The sequence below is a fragment of the Phyllostomus hastatus genome, unplaced genomic scaffold (assembly GCF_019186645.2).
Source record: "Phyllostomus hastatus isolate PE091 unplaced genomic scaffold, TTU_PhHast_1.1 phas_scaffold_345, whole genome shotgun sequence".
Classification (NCBI taxonomy): domain Eukaryota; kingdom Metazoa; phylum Chordata; class Mammalia; order Chiroptera; family Phyllostomidae; genus Phyllostomus; species Phyllostomus hastatus.
In genome coordinates, this window is record NW_025334024.1 from 9443073 (window position 1) to 9458763 (window position 15691).

The 15691-nt window shown below is 43.4% G+C and overlaps 1 protein-coding gene across 3 annotated transcripts in view; it reads right to left on the reverse strand.

The window, feature by feature from the left end:
* WWOX (WW domain containing oxidoreductase) overlaps positions 1-15691 on the reverse strand; it is an 898695-nt gene that overhangs the window by 602828 nt on the left and 280176 nt on the right. The gene's annotated exons all lie outside the window — the stretch shown is intronic.

Genomic DNA, 15691 nt, shown 5'->3' on the forward strand with positions numbered 1-15691 from the left:
TAAACATGCATTTATTCTTTCTTTTAAATTTCACATGTAAAAGAAAAAAGAAAAGGACTGAAAAATAAGGCAGAGTACCTTGAAAACATTATGTGAGGTTGAAAGAAGGCAGTCACAAGGACCACACTTATACGAAATGCCCAGGACAGGCAAATCTAGAGACAGAAAGTGGACTGGTAGTTGCCTAAGGCTGGAGGACAAAGTGGGGGTTTTGGGAGGTGATGGCTGGGGGAAACAGGCTTTCTTTTGGGGGTATTAAAAATGATCTAAAATCAACTATGGTGATGGTTGTACCACCCTGTGCATACACTGAAAGCCATTAGGTCCTACACTTTAAATGAGTGAATTGTATGGTATATGGATTATATCTCAATAAATCCTGGCATAAAAAATAAGGGGCATTTATGGACTGCAGTCCAAATAGTAGTGGCTTTAAGGAAAAGCAAACAAGAAAATATGAATAGGAAGGAACCAGGTAGAAAAAAAAATCTTTTGTTTTCCACGAATCACACTAATCTCACAAAACATTTACGCTTTCTTCATCTCCGCAAAATACCTGGTACAACGATCAGTTTATAGAATGCATCAGGGTAAGATGCGCAAACATAATGTATTGGCTTCCTGTTGAAAGGTGCTGAAATCAAAATAAGCAGAACCTTCCAATCCCATGAAATGAGAGCTTCAGCATAAAATGTCCCAGGTTAGTATGATCAAAATGTCAAATATGAAACCATTTGTAACAATGTGAGAGGTGTTAGTAATGGAAGTTTGAACAATGTTAACACTTAAAATTTCAGCAGAACCATTTCAATCCATAAATGTATAAAAGTCATTTTACAGTGTGCTTAACAGTGAAGACCAAGAGCTGTTATAAAAGTAGAGCCGCCCTCAATGTCACTTCATTTTCTTTTATTCTTATTATCACATTTAAATCTCTCTGTAAAAGTGGTCTTGATAGGTAACTTTATTACACATTTCAAGGCTATTCATTCTGAACAGAACTTCCTCCGAGGAATTAACAGATAAAGAGAGACTGCGTTCCCCTCGCCACCTCTAAATCATGCTGTGACGAGAGAGCAGTGGGGCTGTGGCGTGCACGTCAGGAGGACATGGATAGCTACGCCACACGATGGCTCAACAATCTTGGAGGTGACTCCTTTTGGTCTGCAGAAAACCACTGGTTGGTTGCAGTGGTCCTTAGCTAACACCTTGCTGTTGACCTTGGAAAGACCTGTGAGTAAGAATGGAGTAGACAGGAAAAGTCTGGGCTGGAACTTGTTGAAGAGAAAGAATTCCGAAAAGTAGCCATCACGTCCACATCGGCATCGAGGGCAAGGGCACATCCTGACCTTTCCTCATTTCCTTCTGAGAGGGAGGGCAGAGTCTCCCCTGACCGTCTCTGCTCCCAGGACAGTACATGAGGTAAATGAGGTGCTGGCAGACCCGTCTGTAAGGGGGCAGGTGGGAAATGCTTCCAGCTTTGCAGACCATTCCCTACCTGCTGCAACTCTGCTTTCATAAGGCTAGGGCAGCCACAGACCATACCTGCATGGAAGGGTGAACCTGTCTTCCAATAACACTTACTTACAGACAAGTTTAAATTTCATATATTCTCATGTATCACAGAATAATCCTTTCTCTTTAATGTTTTTCATTTAAAATGTAAAAAGAATTCTCAGCTCACTAGCTGCACCAAAACAAGCAGCAGGTTGGATGTGACCCATGAGTCACAGTTTGCTGCCTCCTGTGCTAGACCACAGACTAGCCAGCAAGCAGGCAGACCAGTAATTCCATCACAACTTGGATCCACTCGCCCGACACTCTGATGACAAATTGTGGGATGTTCTTCAGTGGGGCGCAATGTGATGGATTTGCACACATTCCAAATTGCGTGCACCTTACAAACCAGAGAGCTAACTTAGTTTCTACTGAAATTCATAATCCAAACTTTCTGAATTTTTGTCTTCAGGGACAATTATCAAGGCTCCAAAGTTTTCCATTGTTTAAAAATGATCAGAGACTTCTGGAACTGACAGCTTTGAAACAGCACTGGAGACACGACAGCCCTGGTTATGAGATGTGAGGCTGACTGTGTTCCCTCCAGCCCCGCTTAGCAATTCCTGCTGTGAATAGGGCAGGTTATAGGAGCCCAACAGGCAGCCAAGCCTTTGTGTGGGCACTTCCACGTGGCTCAGGTTTTAATTTGAAACCTATACGAGGACTGCTGTGTATATACATCATTTCTTGTCCATCGTTCAACTCTGATATTTCATCAACACTTTGACCATGGCAAAAATAGACACACAAGGAAAGTAAGTGCCCAAAATGGCATCATAATAAATAATTGGAATAACCAAAGGAATGGCTTTAACAAAATAGAGAAGGAAATATAAATTAGGTTACAATTCTAAAGAAGCATACGTGTAGCATTTCAAGTATGTGGAGAATCAAAAACTGGTCACTGTTATCTGGAGTAGTTTTGATGAATGGGGAAATAAAAACCATTGCAAACTGATGTATTAAAGAGCTTTAAAGGTTTCTTTAATAAGTCATATATCTACTTCATGGTGATATTTACACTGCTCCTTGGCATGGAAAGTCCTTATTATTAATATTATTATTATTTTGATAAGGGTAATAGAAGCTGTCGTCTTGTTCAGGTCCAATAACGTCAAGGGTCTAGTGTTTATATGGTCTTATCTTCTAACTAATGTGGCCCAAATGAAGATTTTTAAATAACACACGGCTATTACCATAATATAAATGGGTCTCAGAACAAAGTCACAGAGGAAAAGAGGCAATAATAATAGGAAAGGCAAGAGGTTCAAACATCACTTCAGGGATTTCATGCATGAGGCAAAGTTCTGAGACCATCATATATCCCACATTACCACAACCAAAATGGGCTGGGGAGAAGAATCCCAGTGGTGAAAAAAGTCTTCCTATGGAAAAACTGGTAACTTTCTAGAAACATCGTACTGGAGCGATCCCCGTTTGAAGGAAAACTTAACTATTATTTGTGAACATTCAAATAGACCAGTGGGGTGTGGAATGGCTGTTGCATTCTCAAAGAATCCTCACCCCTGAGAATTACCCAGAATCCCTCTTAAACGTGTACTCCATATTTGCATCAGTGTGTTTATTAGTTGTTCATTAATTGGCGGGAAGGGAATGAAGAAACATCCCTGACTGTTACGCAGCTGCTGACTCTGGCCAATCTCTCTGCCATTCTTTTTATTTTTCCCTCCTGCTTGTTGATTCATGTTAGCGAAAAGACTGTTGTGGCAGTCCGCATCGAATCTGCATTCGGAGCAGGAAGAAAGGGGAGGGGGAATACCCGAAACACCTGCCTTTTCATCCAAAAGCAAAGGATCTCCAATAAGGCCTGATGCAGAATTCTGATTTTAGCTCCTGGCCAGAATTGTCATGTGGCCACCCTCAGTAGCTAGGGAGGTCAAGAAGGTGAGTACGGTATCATTCTCTCCAGTGTTTATAGTGAAAGGTAGACAAAGGCATCTGGTCCAATAGACAATATAAGTGGGACCTCTTTCCCTAAAAGGCTGAGATAGTGGAGGGCAGTAGGCATGATTTACTTATCTCTGGCTGTCTCCAGAGTTAATCCCATGAAGGATGTGGGCAGAAAAGAAACTGAAAATGCAAAGTGACTTAAAACAGACAATCAAACAAATGCAGAACCTCAGCTGGGGCAAACCACTATCTGTTTACCCAACCTGCTTCCTCCTTCCCTCTTATGTCTCATAGGTGTACGCCACTTCTAGCCCTGGTCCTTAAAATGCCCTACACGGGACACCCCACATTCTTGCCCCTTCGACCCACTTAAAGCAGACAACCAAGCCAGCCTTGGAAGCCAGGTGTGGAAGGTGGCTGAACCACGCGATGGGGACAGCTGAGTCTCTGAGCCAGCACCTGGAAGAGAGGTGCCGGCTAATCCAGAACAGACACTCCAGGCCTCATACAGGCCAGAAGTAAACGTCTACCATGTTTGAGCCACTGTACACACTTGGGCTTATTTCTTTTACAGAAGCTAGTGTTACCTTTAATAATACATCAATCTAAAATTTACATGTCTGCTGGAGTCTCTGAGAATTTCCTTCACATTTTTTTGGCTCTAATCCCAGGTTACCCATGTTGACTTGTTTTAGAGACTCTCCAGGTGTCATCTAGTGTGACCTCACCCTGGCTTCTGCGCTCCCGCTCTTGGAGGATGGCCTTTTCAGGGGAAGCATGCCTGGTGACAGACACTTCTGCCGACCCAACCCGGAGAGATAAGCATGAGCCCGTGGGCTCCTCCTGGTCGTCCACATGTAAGCTGAATCCACAGACTCTTCCCCACTGTGTGTGGATTACTTGGCAGGCTGCTATGCTTTTAAAGTTCGGTTTTTCACATCTCTTAACTAGGCTCCTTTTATCCCAAAGCCCTTCTGTACACCCTATGATATGCTTCCAGGGAAGGTCTAGCTTCATACTGAATGGGTGATTTATAACACCATCATCAGGCTGCATTGTGGAGCCCTGTCATCTCAATTTCAGAACTCTCGTCCCTTTTCTGTTTACTTTTTGTCTGCCTTCAGCCCTTCTCCAAGTGCTATTGTGAGGAGACGCATTTTGTAGCTTATGAGTTTGGCTTTTATAAGTTACTCTGAGCCATATTTTCCTTGTTCTCCTGCTCCTAGATGGGAAACAAATTGCATAAGGGAAATGGCTTTATAGTGCCAGTCCTTAAATATTTTACAGGCAGAAATCTTGGTGGGTGGTTTGGAGGCTCAATTACCCCTCTCAGTAGAGGGTATAAATATCCCTGAGGGTTTACATAACAAAGCCGAGAAGACTCCTTCATGCCACTTAAAACTCAGTATTTACATCTGCCTCTGAAACCTATGACTCAATGGTGTTTGAGCATTCAAAATGAGAAAGGCCAGCAGGCTGCACAAGCATTAAAACCAATGCATCCACCCACCTCTCTATCGAGAGACGCAATAAAGATAGCTAAGTCATTCAGAACTATTAGGTCTGAGACACCGTGATACTGAAGGTTGCCCTCTTGAATATACTTTTGGATGGAAAAAGCAGATAAAAAGGGAAGTATTTTCAAGTGTTAGCTACCTCAAAAGAAAGAGTTGGAGAAGAAATGTTGTAATGAAGAATTAGGCAGCTATGGGCTATTGCTAAAATCAGAATATGGATTATAACTTTATAACTGCAGTCTGCTCTACCATACTTTATCCATCCACAACTCTCTGAAGTAAATACTATTATCCCCACCTAAGAGATGAGAAAACTGAGGCTCAGGAGGTTCAGCAACCTGTTTGCTATTAACACCATGGAAACAAAGAACCGAGCACCAGTCAGATTGGCCAGCATTGGTGAAGTCTCACTGTTGGGCGAGTAGAGGGTTAGGGTCCCCATGGAGTTTACAAAAAATAAAAATAAAAATAAAAATAAAAATAAAAGGCAGCCTGGAAGGGCATTCCCAGTCTTAAGGACCAGATCTGCTCAGCAGGAAAGAGCAGCTGAACAGGAAACAGGCAGAAAGCCACAGAAGAATGGTGAGAAGTGCATAAGGCATCCTTGGGTACCCAGAGGCTGGGGTGCACCCAGGGGCCAATCAGGAGCGACTTTAGGAAAGAGATGAATTCTGACTACTGGCTTAGAGACAAGCGGGGGGAGTTTGAATTTTTTTAATAGAAAAAACATCAACAGATACCACCCCAACCACACCACCCCAAATCATCAATTTCAATTTCTAAATAGATGTTAGGAATAAACAAAAAGAAAATTAAACCAAAGGTATCACTGGGCCTGGAATTAGTTCATAGTGAGAAAGACAGAGCACCTAGAATGTTCCAATATGTTCATAGAGTTATAAGGATTATGTTCTTCTTGATTCCGAGGAAACATAAAAAAAACTAAGTTTCAGAGCTATGTCTATTCAAGCTTTTATCAGCACTAATTTAAGGCCCCTTCTGCCTTATAATTCTGAGCAGAGGGAAAACAGACATTAATTAAGCAAAGCTTTATCTCTTTCTACTCTAATGAAAGCCAAGTCACAGTTATATTTTTTCCCCAAGATTTTTCTCCACTTAATGAAGACATCTTCCCTGAGTTTTCAAAGCAACTTTACCAAAGAGCATTCAAGAGACATTAAAGTCAGTTTAAACTAAAAAGTCTTTTTGAAGTCAATAAACAATAAAAGAACAATGAAAAGAGAGCCTTTGATCGTGCCTTAGTCTAAAGTCTTTAATTTCTGTTTTAATCTATGAGATATGTAAGGCTTGTATTCAAATATTCTTCACCTCTAGAATCCAGTAAGCTTGAATTGAATGTTTGTTTTATAATTCTCTCCTTAAAATATGTATGAATGTGTATTTATGTATATATGTATATATATGAAGGTGTGCACATATGTAAACATAAATGTGTATGTATGCATGTATGTATATATACACACACCACATACCTATATATACATACATATCTCATTAACTTGGAGGAGGTCAGCAGGAAGTTCTCCACCAGAAATGGAAGAGGACGTTTTAAAAATTATTTCCATTCTACCTCTTTGAAAATTAAAAAAAAAAGAGAGAGAGAGAGAGAGAAAATGGAATCTTTGGCTTTGAAATTCATGACAAGATCAAAGACTATAATGCACATAGATTTTTCAAGGTATACATTATTAATAACACAGGCAAACACATAACTAATCAATAACATGGTCAAGAAATGATAAGGCAAGCACGTGGTTTGGAGGCTCCCTGCCTAGCACCACGAAGGGCAGGCATCGGGCTCTGGCTCCGAGATCTGTTCACTTGGGCATTACCCACAGCCCGCTCATTTCTTCCCATGCTGTCATCGTAGGGTTGTCTAATAAAGATGGAAGAAAAGGAAAAAAACTCCCTCATATGCCCCATGTGCCAAAAGTCCTTCCTATATGTTAACTTCTTTTTCTCCTTTATTCAGGTGAAATTGCGTGTCATACAATTAATGGTTTTAGAATGTCCAGACCAGTGGGGTTCAGTGTATTCACACCGTTGGGCAGCTCCCACCTCTATCGAGTTCCATCACCTCAGTAGGAAACCCCACACCCGCCGGCAGCCCCACTCCCGTTCCTTGTCCCTGCTGCCCCTTCAGCCGCCAACCGGCACCCTGTCTCTCCGGGTTTCCCTCTTCTGGGTGTCCTATAGAAACAGAATCCTATAATATGTGACCTTTTGTGACTGATGTGCTAGCCTCTTTTAATTTAAAAATAAATTAAGCCTATATCAATATAACTCTGATTGTAAAGATCAGTTCTTCAAAAAGAAAAAAAAAACATCTGTGACATACAACTACTTCAAAAATATAAACTGATTATAGCGCTAGTGCCCTCTGATAATGGGCATTGTTTACCGTGGTGCATTTATATGGGGAACGTATTCCCAAAATTGTGTTAAGTAGAAAATATTAGCACTTTCCTGGAAAGCGTATTAAACAAAGAGACTGTGGGTCTATGGGGTTATTAGTGCAAAGGCACATTATTCAGAGACACTGCCCCAACCTTTGAGCTTGGGGTCGTGGGATAAAACACTTTTTGACAAACCTTCCCTCGGGGCCCCTTGGGGAAAGGACAACACGGGCTGAGTGACTGTAGGTGTGCATCAGTACCATTTCCACACCAGATGATTCACCCACGTTAGGAGTGGGGATTTTTATACTTCTGTTTCTTCCCTTACCTATTTTCCCCTTCCCCTCCTTCACTGATTTCTCCATTCCTTCCTTCCCAGAAATGAAAGCGAGAGAGTGTCCCTCGCCAGACCTTTAGAGAAATGAAGCCTCCCCAGGAAGAGTGGGCAGGAGCACCGTAAAATGGGGCCGTGTTTCTACATTTGCACACGGAGGGGAAAGCACAGACAGATCTGGCTTCAAGCCCTGCCTTTGCTCTGCCCTGGCCTCTAAACGGCATATGTGTCCTGCAGAAAATGGGGATTGCTGTTAAGATGAAATGCTATATAGGCAAATGGTAAGCACTCAATAAATTCTAGTCCTTGGGCACTATCATTTCTATACTGTCAAGTTACTTTGTATGGGCTATAGGAAACAGTGAGCATGACCTTTGGTTATGCTGTCAATTAACTCCCCTCCCCTCCCCTCTCCTCCCCTTCCCTCCCCTCCCCTTCCCCACCCAATTCAGTTTGGTGTTAGATATGCCACTGTGCCCCTTGGCCACAATGCTAAGCGAAGAGCCTGGCGCCTCAGCTTCCTTACGCCACACCTCTCTGAGATAGGCCAGTCAGAGCTGGCCAGATATTCATGGATGCAGGTATGCTCTGATCAGCCTCGCCTGCTCGTCAACAGGCACTGCCTGTGTGCTCTAGATTCTCACCTCCAGACCAACGAGCTCAGATTGGGTTGCAAGGGAGGGAGACCCCCCTGGTAAAATTGAACAAGACTGTTCTGAGGCCCAAAGGTCCACACTAGGAAATTGGGAAGTTAGACTCACTCTTATTAATCATCCAGGTGATCATTTGCAAACAGGTCCCCATTATAAAACACTCCTTTAAACTCTTTACTTGACCATAAACCTTAACAAACTCGACACAGAGCGGCCCTGGGGTGAAATAAGCATTAGAACTGCCCGAGCTTTATGGACCAGGGCGAGAAACCGATGACAAGACTTCACCCAACATGGGTACTTCACCTTCATGGGTACTAGACCCATGAAATGAGTCCGTGGACGTTGCCCCATTCTCTCAGCTCATTGTTGCTCCTTGGCATCCTGCCAAGCCTCATCCTACCCCAAACAATACCAACGACCCGTCTGTTGCATTTACCAATAATGACAGCCGCTCAGCATGTCTGGACCATGCTGAATAGCTGCTTCTTTTGTGAATTTAAAGAATATGCCTCAGAGCGCAAAAAAGTCTCCAGCCATGAATCAATGTGCAGTCGGACACCTTGTTTTTCGAGGGTTGTCCTTTCGGCCAGCCTGGCATTTCACTGAGCATCGTCAAAGAATGTCTGCACCTAGCCTTTCCCACGAATGGACATCGCCTGCACACACCTGGGAGGGCACTTCACACGTGTGCCTTACACTTAAAATCACCCCGTGTGTTCTGAAGAGCGCCAGTCTCAGACGCACACTTCCTCCGTGCCCCGTGTTTATTCTCATTCATGTTTTCTCTCTGGCACGGCAAGGCCGTGAACACAGAATTGCAGTGGGATATGGATTTGACAGGAGGCAAACACCTCCCCTTAGCAAAGGCAAATAAAACAAAAGTTCAACGAGCCTCAAAGCCCGTGTGCATAAATGTCACCGTGTCTGTGAAGAGGGGAGATCAGAGGACATTTATGAAATCATGGTTCTCCCAGGGCAGAGGGAAAAGGTTACCATGGTGCATTCCATGGGAGCAAGTGCTGGTGCCCAAGGAAAACAGCAGGGACAGGGCAAGACCCCAGGAAGCCGCCACGGTCTGGGTGTTCTCCGGTGTGGCTGTCCCCGCGCCCGCTGCCTCGTTTTTCAGAGCTAATCAAGGGAAACGTAACTGGTCCGGGCGGCAGGGCGAGTTTACAACAACTGACAGTAACTATAACATACGCCAGTTTGTATTAAGATGTTATTGCACCTTTCCAGTTCTAATCACCAATTATGACTCTATTACTCCTACTTGGCAGTTCATCTGCTCCTGCCTCCACGAAGGGCGACTTGGAGACGGACCTCTGATCTCCCGGTTCCACTTCAGTGAGCGCTCAGCACGGCGGCTGTCATCTGCAGACACTGAAGAGGTAAGGCATTGCTTTTGCTGAGATAACTGTACCTGACCTTACAACAATTTACTAAGGAAATACCTGCTTAATAGCAGTGTGAGTGCAGTTTCCTTTATGCTCACAACGGCACTGCAAATTAGCGACAACAGGATAAATCTATGGCCGGCTCACTAGACACTTCATTAAATCACTGTTCTCTTGCCTTGTAGCACGCTAATAGAATCACAGCCCTCGTTAGCTACTGAATAAAAGATCAATCACAGACTTTGAAAGCTCTTGCTACCAGCTTCCAGAGGAAACAAGGAGGGGGGTGTGGAGAACGAGCAAGAGAGAGAGAGAGATATTTAGGATCATCGCTGAGATTCTGAATGGCCTCGCTGCAAGTTGCTTAAATTACCTTTTCCACAACTGACTCCAACTGCAATACTCAGAGGAACTTGTTAAGCCTGCTTTCAAGAGCAACACTCTAATATATGACTGCTAGGCCCTGGTCAAAAGTTCATAATGTGCATATGTAAAAAGGTACTAAATTGCCTGAGGGCTAAAACCAGAGGAGTTTAATTGTAGCAAAATGCTGAAAATGGTCTGTTGAGGGTCCTTCTATTGGGATACTGCTGGCTCTGGCTGACTGAAGAACAGAACATAAAAGCCTTACAACAATATTTCCTTAAATGCTGGGGAAACTGCCAGCAGTTGGTATTGCATGAATGTTGTGGTTAAAGAAAAACATTTTCCTCCCCTAAAATAAATAGAGTATTAAGAACCGCTCCAGCCCATAATTCTAAAGCATGACGGAAAGAGGGAGGACTCAATGATAACAAATAAGGTATAATTCATAGGGCATGTCCGATCTATTCGCAGTGTGTTTTTACGTGGGGCATGTTGGAGGTACTCAGGCATGACCTGTGCAGGGTTTTGGACGGTGAGTGGCTTTGATTTTGGAAACGGCTCTGCACTGAAATAGCAGCTGCCCCTGGCTGCCTCGCCCATCGCTGGGTCGGAGGTGCCCACGTGCGGATCCCTGCAAAGGGCCCCGTCTGGCTCGTCCTTATTTCTTCTTCCATAAAATGAGATCTTCCGCTCCAACCACACACACACGTATTTGGCTCGTTTAAATGAGCCTCTCATGCCCAGGTTTCTCTACCTTCCCCAAATACACCCGCAGTTTATTTCTGCCTTGTGGCCTCACTAGTTTGCTCCTCGTCTGGGGGACTGGCAGTGCAACAGCAGGAGATACTCAGAACGTGCGGAGGGCCTGGGTTAAATACAGGACACCCAGGGGAAACTAGAATCGCAGGTGGGCTCTCTGATTTAAAAGGGGTATTGGTTGAAGTTTTCAAGGATCACGAAGTACCACGTGTCATCTTAATCAGGTTTTTAAACATATCAAATACAAAATTCTGCACATTTGTTGTAGTACCAAACTCACATGAAGGCAGCATAGGAATGACCAGAAAGTTTGACGACCACCAACACTGTGAAGTATGCACTTGGGCCAAAGCATGGGTTATATCTGTGGCAAAGATTGGATAAATGAAATTAGCTACATCCACATCCATACTGACATCCGGGATAAGCGTAATTCTCCAAGGTAAACTTGCAGTGGGGTGCACATGATGCTTCCTAACACAAAAGAACAAGTGGAAAATGACTCAAATAAAGCGGCCATTTAACATTAATATTAATTTACTCAAGGAATCACGCTACCCAGCAGGTCTGATCCCTGCTGTACCACCTGGACTGGTGTGGATCACATACATGTCATGTTTGCAAAGGAGACAAATCTACTCTTTAGCTCTTCGAAAGCCAAGACACAGTAGGTCACATGCCCTACGCCAGTTTTCTCTCTTACTAATTGTGAGTCCGAGTGACACGGGCCCACGTTCAACACAAGGAACAGGAGGCTGCAGAATGGCCAGTGCGTCCTGATCTCTGTTTTGTTCCCTGGGTTGGAGAACCCTGTGCACTCGAAGTGCTAGGCTTTGAGAGGAACAGAAAAGAAAAGGACACATAGAGAGTACACTGGAACATGAGTGATTAAACTGAAAGCAACTAAGGAAAACATAACGCATACACTGCTTCCACTGCAATCAGGAATGTCAGAACGGCAGCCCACTAACCCTCCCCATTCCTTGATCCGTTCAGAGCCGCAGGTCACACACCTCAAAGGGCAGGACCGGATCCCTCCTTACAATGTGCCCACCTCAACACCCCGCCCACTCTGGTCCTACTCCCAACCACCGGGGTCCCGAACTACAGAGGAGCAGGGTAGCTCCTTCGGCAGTAGCATCATGCTTCCCCATTACGCCAGAAGCCTTGGTGAGCACATGCTTAGAGGAGGACTAAGATGCAAAAGGGAAGGTACGCAGGTTTGAATCAGACACTCAGCTCTGCCCTTACTACCTTGTGTGTCTGAGGGGAGTCACTCAAGGTCTCAGTTGGTTTCCTCATCTGTAAAATGGGCACAATAATTCAAAACTCAATAGGTTCCTCCGGGAAGTAAAGTTAAGTGGAATCATGTACAAAAAATACCTAGCCCATTGCTAGGCACCCAAAAATGCTTCTTTGCTGCCCTCTGTACCACCCGCGTAGCTATGAAAACAATCCATAGGATGCACAAATGAGAATACCGCATGCAGACAGGACTGCTGTAAACACGGTTTCAGCTTTCAATACAAGTTCAATGGAAAGTCATGTGGACTCCCTGGGAATCAGGGCATTCCACGAGTGATGCAATCTATCTGATACTGTGACCCATGTGGAAGAGTCATTTTACATACGGGAGCAAATGAGACTTATTATAAGCCAATACTTAATGTGCACTTAGATGCATGTTTATAAACTGGTTACCTAGAACCTAGAGAAAAATGTGCAAATGGTATTGGTGACTCATTGCTTCCATCCTAAGCAGGCTTCTTCAAGATAAACAGAAGTCTTCAAAGGCTGTCTTGAGAATTCATGGCTGGCTTTTACCTTCTTAGGTTAGTACTGATACCACACTTATGTGACCCACTTTTCCATTTCTATTTGCTCAAAGTCCCCTCTCCGGCTACCGATGTGAAAAGTGAGAACAAATTCATACAGAAAAAGTGCCAATGAATGTGGTTAAGTGACGGCAGGAAGGCTAAAGTCAAGGGGGTGAAATGACATCCCGGGAAATGATGGCACTCAGTTTAATTCCTGCTGAAAATGCTGTGGTTTAATACCAGGTGTAAAAGTCTATGCTGAAACATCCTAAAATAATAATAGTAATAATAATAAACTACCCCTGTTCTTAAAACCATCAGCAAAATCCCCACCACCCCCGACCGAGCTGCTGTGTGGACTGGGTTTTATGGACGCTCGGGAACACAGCCCGCTGCAGGGTCACCTTCCTGGGCAGCGTGCCGCCTCGCTTTATGACTAGTCCGCGTCACCTCCGTACTCGGGGTCCCTGTGTTTCACTCTCAGCCCGTTGCATGAGTCTGGAGTCCTACAGGCCCGTGGTTTCCAGCTGAGCAAGTTAAGACCGCAACCACACGGATTAATTCAGAGAGAGAAGAGGGAGCCAAAGTATAGAGTTAGTCCTTTTCTGTGAGAAAATGACTCTGGATTTACACAGAAAAACAATTAGGTATTTCTCTTTCTCTCAAAATCATTTTTAAAAATGTTTGCTTTCTTTAATTTCCCCCAGCTGTTATGTCCATGAAAATATATGTGCAGGGCAGATGGATGTCTCATCTGATAAAAAATCTCTCTACAAAATCCCAGGCTCCACCACCTCCACCCCAACACACACCCCGCAGAGCTGTAGCACCAAACCCGATTAGAGAGAGATACAGGCGTTGTCTTTTGTCCTGGATGGATGGATGGGCAGAAAATACTGAAGCTGAGAGGTAAAGACTTTCGAAGGAAATGGCTTCTAGATCTGAACAGTAAAAAGCCATATAGGCAGCAAAGCAACACCCAAGTTACCATGCAGCTGAAGTCAGGTTAATTGACAAAAAAGGCGAAATACGAGCAAGCTGATCAAAAAGATTCTGCTCTGTACCAAAATCAGTTTAAGGGAGCCTTGTCACAGACCAACGGGTTAAGAAGAGAGTCATTCATTATTCTATTATATACAACTTGTTGGAATTTTAAAATGGAGTCTTGCCATTTTTCACTTGGAACATCAAGTTGAATGAGAATGCAAATAAGTCACTGATATCGTTTTTAAATAGTTAAGCATATTTAAGCTAGAAGTTGATTTCCAAGAATATCCATTGGCAATATCATCAGCCTTTAATAATGGCACAGGTAAGTGCAGAAAGTAAATTTTGCTCCATAAAAAGCCACTTATGCTTGATAGCTTACAATGAAACCATGCACCACAAACACTCACATGCAGAGTTTAAAGAAAATATGAATAAAAGCAAAACTAGGTGAAATGAGAGATATCACACATGACCTGGAGAGAAGAGAGAAGGAAGAAGAGGAAGAAGAAGAGAATGAAGCTGCTTCCCAGGATAAAAATAAAATCCTGGAACTTCATAGCTCTTGTCACTTAAAAGACACAGGTGAACTGAATTTGCAACAGAGTGCTTCACTTGTAGGCTACTCTGAAATACCAGTTGAGCAAGAAATAGCATTCACTCCAAACGCTGGAGATGCCCAGTTCATTTTTAAGGTGAAACAGGTGAAAGTCTCAGAATGCAATGTAAACACTCCCTTTTGATGTAAACCTGAAAGTTTCTTAACATTTCAGTGTTTAGTTTCTAAATCTCTAAACTAACAGGCTCGATCTAGGTAACCCCTGAGGTTAGGACAAACTGAGCCACTGGAGACCGCTGAAGGAAGCCTCAGTTCACTCTCCTGCACGAGGCACTCGGGGATCAGTTCTTCCAAAGTGATCTGCTGTCCTCCATTCAGACACTGTAATCCATTAGTTTACTAATATTATCCCTCTAGGTTATAATTAATAGAAGCAACTAACTTGGGAAAACTTCAAGTAGTTGTGTAAGTGAAGTAAATTAAATACCGAGGTGACACGGGGAATGGAAACTGTTGGAAGTGAAGATTTTTTTTTCTCCCCAGGCCCAATAAGGATGCACTAATCATTCCATTGCTTTCCCCCTCCAGATATGTTACAGGCTAATTCCACCCCCAACCCGCACACAAATGAAACACTGCTCCACCTATTGGCAACCGCCAGTACTCACAGTTTATGTGTGTGTATATGTAAACATATATAGTTTATACTTACATGTGTAAGTATTAACAGACAAATACTGCACATTTTTAAATATCAGATGATCTTTTTATTATAATGCTAAAAATTTTGGTTATTTTCTATGTTTATTTTTCAAATGCGTAAGAACATAACTTAAAAGGATCGCATGTGCTATACAGAAAATAAGTTAACGTTTAAGTCATATGGTGCTATACTAATGAAACAAAACAACTCACTGGCAGGAGACGGTGGAATAAATGATGAAACGCAGGCTGCAGGCCACATCCTACCAGCTCAAGCCGTGTGCCCTTTGTCTCGGGGGACTGCCTCCATGTTCTCGTCTAGCAACCAGGGAGTGTGACCTCCAGCAGGGACAGTCAAGAAAGTTCCTTAGTCTGGTAAAAGCTGTGTAGTTCATGTGCTGTGTAAATGTGCCCGCTGTGATCCCCACGAATGTTGTACAACCCCAAAGTCCTATAAGAAGGGCTATTGAGATTTCCCCCAAAAAGCTTAGCATTGTGTGTGTGGGGGGGGGGGAGGGGGATTGTGAATTAGAAACAAGAGAAAGAATTTTTGTATTTCTATTCACTAATGTTAGTGGAATTCACTTTCACTCTCTCAGGACAAATATCTTAGTCACAAAGCGACATGTGCTTACCTGAAGCTCTGGGATCCAAGACCTGGAGGTAGTCATTACTTTGAAAGAATGAAGATAATAAGCAGCAAATCTGGCCTGAA